Source organism: Echinops telfairi, unplaced genomic scaffold, assembly GCF_000313985.2.
Source record: "Echinops telfairi isolate 266 unplaced genomic scaffold, ASM31398v2 ScPeMD7_7420;HRSCAF=8458, whole genome shotgun sequence".
Taxonomy (NCBI): domain Eukaryota; kingdom Metazoa; phylum Chordata; class Mammalia; order Afrosoricida; family Tenrecidae; genus Echinops; species Echinops telfairi.
The window spans coordinates 37325229-37329357 of NW_022111320.1; the positions used below are offsets into that span (position 1 = coordinate 37325229).

Here is a 4129-nt window from a genome sequence, read left to right on the forward strand (position 1 = left end):
TGTATGTTTCATCGGTGCTATCTTGCACCCTGACTGGCCCTTCTTCTCCCTATGACTCCTCTGTAAGGGGATGTCCGATTGCTTACAGGTTGGCTTTGGGCCTCCACTCCACGCTCCTCCTCATTCACATTATGATTTTTTTGCTCTGGGTCTTTGATGCCTGGTACCTGATTCTATTCTACCTTTTAGCATGAAATATACTATTATGAAGGTAGTCTAAACCAGAAAAGTGAATGTATTTTAAGCAAAATTCCTTATGAAAATTAGAATCTACTTAATTATACTTAATTAATGCAGCTTAAAATTAGGGGAAATAAAATCATATAGTGATTCAGATTATCCAAGCAAAAAGCAGATGCATCACTAATTTAAAGAATTCTCCTGTAAATGGAAAGCTTAGATTCTTGACCTCACTTATGGCTTTTCAGGAGAAAATACCTGGTGATCTGCTCCTAGATTACAGCCTAGGGAGCACTCAGTAGTTCTACTCTGTCACAGCGGGCCAGTTACATAGGAATCCTCTTGATGGCACATAACAATAACAATAACAATACTGCATTATATACACTATGCTGCATATTCTTCTAGGAACAGTTTTTTTTCTATTTTTATTAATATAAATATTAAATATATTGAAGACATCATATTTTTGAAAAAAAACTATCATGTGTTTTTAAATCAATACCTTCAACTAATGTTTCCTTCGAACTTAGAGGTAGTTCGTATATAATCACTATCATTGTAATCAGAAGTACATAGAAATGGTCTTCTTCCCAATCTTATAGTTATATCTGTACTCTTTACATTATTTCTGTAATAAAGAATGTAAAAAGTGGAAAAAAATAATTGTATGCAGAACTAAGGACCATGTGAGCATTGAAAAAGTTATTCTAGAACACGTTACTAAACTGTCCATATAGTTATCAAAGAGGAGAGGGCATTGCTGTTGTCAGATGCTTATCAGGTTGATTCTGTCTCCCAGGGACTCTCTCTACAACAGGATGCTACATGGCCGGTCCTGAGCCTCCTCGCTTTGCCTCTTCTGTTTGCGCTCATTCTGGTAACCTCTGTGTCAGTTCATCTTGTCTAGTGCCTCCCTATGTTTTTGCTGCTCCTCTACTTTACCGTGCACCACGTACTTCTCCAGTGACTGGTCTCTCCTGCGAACATGTCCAGAGTCCATGAGACCAAGTCTCACATCACTAACTTAAATCTAATATCACATTCAACCATTTAGAAAAGAGAGAGAGGGAGAGAGGGCTTACTCTCTACTCTGCTTGTTGACAGAAAACAGAGTTAAAACTGGAGCCCAAGGTGGCACCATAGTTTAAAGGTGATATGACTAACTGGAAGGTTTGCAATCCACACCCACCCAGAAGTACCTTGAAAGTATCACATGGTAACTTCTCTCTGAAGGTCAGAACCTCCTAAACTGTACAGAGTAACTGAACTCTGCATATGTGGGAGTACCATTCGTCAGAATCAAAGTGACGGCAACCACGAAGGATAAAACTACAAACAACAGACATGTCCTTGTGCTTCAAGTCCAAAAAACCAAAGCCAAACTCACTGCCATTGGGTTGATGCCAACTCCGAGCAACCCTGTACGCAGTCGAGTCGCTATGGTCCAGTGGGGTAAAAAGACAATGAGTAAGTAAAGATATTAGTTCAATTCATGATTATTAAATGCAAGAGGTAGTGATACAAGCACTGCTGGGCATTCAAGTTTATGTGGGCGAATAGCCTTCTTATGGACACATGAGGCTTAAGCTGAGACTTGAATGCTAAAAAGCAGCCAGCCATTAGGATGGACAAAAAAAAGGGGGAAATAAAATTAACGAATCACTGAATATAAATCTGTGAGATAAGACCAAAGTGAGTACAGTTGGGAGCTGGGTAGTGAGACTCATACATAAAGACCTTGCCTCAAACAACGCTGGGTATTGTAAATCAACAAGATATTAATATAAAGTTTTAAGCAGGATATTTACAAATCTTTATTTCGATTCTTTAATATTTCTTCTGGAAATTTGGTGGAGACTAGAGTGAGGGGGAACATCGCCTGAAGAGAGAGTGAGATTAAGAGGCAGTAGCCTAAGTCAGAAAACTTGGTGCTTTGGATTTGTAGGGTGGTGGTAATTGGGTGCGTTCTTGTCAGTTCTGACTCAGAGGATCCTATGCACAACAGAAGGTGTCCCTGCCTGGTCCTGTATCATCCTCATAATCTTTGCTTAATTTGAACCCATTGTTGTAGCCACTGTCATCTAACTCCTGATGCTCTTCCTCTTTGAGGTAGGACTGTAGACAAAACGTGGTGGGGGAATTTCAGATCTAAGTTGTATTTGGAATCTGTTGAATTTGTGGTCCTTGTGCGCTTAGGGATCTGATGAAAGGAAATCAAGTTTTCACAACATCCAGAGGGTGGTCCCTGACTGTTGGAACTAGGTGGTTCGTGGTGGTATTTATTGAATTGAGGAAGATCAGGAGAGTTATAGGGTACATTTTATTTTTGCACATTTTAAGATGGAGATTTCTGGAAGACTTTCAGGAGGACATGGGAAGTACTAGTTAGGCCTCTGGGTCGGAGAGGCAGAGAAAACTGAGATATAATTGAAGTTTTATTTTCGGTAACATTCAAAGTCAAGGATTCAAGAAAGAGTATGGAGGCCAAGTCCCGAAGATCTCCTACCTTTAGCAGTTGTTCAACGAAGAACAAATCCACAAAGACTATTAGAAAAGAGCCATCATTGTGGAAGGAGAAAACCAGAGGGCATGGCATTTCATGAAATCTAAGAGATTAAGTTATTCAGTTATTCAGAAGAGAGAGTTCGAGAAGCTAAGCCAGTTGTTCTTGAGTGATTGAAGGTGAGGCTAGAGAAGCATTGCTTGGATTTCTGTGGAGGCTCTGTAAGAACCCTTTCAGAGAAATGTTGAGAACATTGAGGGTTTTGAAGAGTGATTTCTGAATGAGAAAGGGGTGGTGATAGGGAAGAGGTATGTCCTGAGGGAGAAATTTTAAAGATCAGTCCTTAGCACATTGATATTCAAATTGCATCCTAGGAAACCCTGTATAGGCTTGCTGTGAGTCAGAATGGGCTTGCTGACAGAGGGCTTGATTTGGCTTCTCTGAATTGAAAGCCAATATTACAATAGTCAGCTTGGGAACAGTGACACAGAAGCCAGGTGGACTATCTTCACATTAGAATCACTTGTGGATAATTGTATACTCTCAATTTCAGTTCAGTGTCAGACCATTTAATCAAAATCATTAGAAGTAGAGCTCCAGAAATGGTCATTAAAATTTCCCATATGATTTGAATGTATAATTAATCTTTAGGACCCCTGGATTAATTCAATGGTTTCTCAAACTTCAAAGACTATCAATATCACCTCCCAGAATTTATGATTCAGGTACCTAAGTGATACTGATGTTCCTGGTCTGTGGACTCTATCTTGGGAACCACTGAACCATTCTAATGAGTGAAGCTCATGTCCAGGTGTGAAAGAAAAGGCAATCAGTGTGCCAGTAGAAGGGTGTGCCTTTGATGGAAAGAGGCTCACTTCCTACAGGACCATACAGGAGAGGAGTGTGTGGACAGGAACAAGTAAGATTGATCGTGTTGGCCAAGCCAGGGCAAGACTATCTGGGGGAAATTTATTGAGGTCATAAAATAACAGTTGGGTGGAGAAAGTAATTTAAACATTTTGAGGATAACAGGATCTTGTTTTCAAATGTGGGTATTAATCAAACTATGAAAAATATAGTAGGATTTCCAAGCAGCGTCTATTTTTGGACTATGTGTTGGGTTGCTAACTGTAAGGTCAGCAGTTTGAAACCACCCCCAGGAGAAAGGTGAGGCTGTCTAGTCCCATAAATAGTTAGTCTCAGAAGCCCATTGGAGTAGGTCTACCCAGCCCTATAGGGTGGCTTGGAGTTGGAATGATTGGATGGCACTGAAGTTATTTGTTGGTTTGTTAGATTCATTTGCATATGAATAAAATTTGAAAAGAAAAGCAGAACTGTCCTCCTACTTACATGAATCTACTACAGTATTCAGAAGTAACCTATGTACAGTGTGGGGAACAGAAGGAATTCTCTTAAGTTGTCTCCCCAAAATATGTACCAAAC

At 39.8% G+C, this 4129-nt stretch overlaps 1 protein-coding gene across 1 annotated transcript in view; it reads left to right on the forward strand.

Annotated features, from left to right (window-relative positions):
- The window catches only part of ZNF385D (zinc finger protein 385D), an 849687-nt gene that overhangs the window by 73769 nt on the left and 771789 nt on the right, over positions 1-4129 (forward strand). The gene's annotated exons all lie outside the window — the stretch shown is intronic.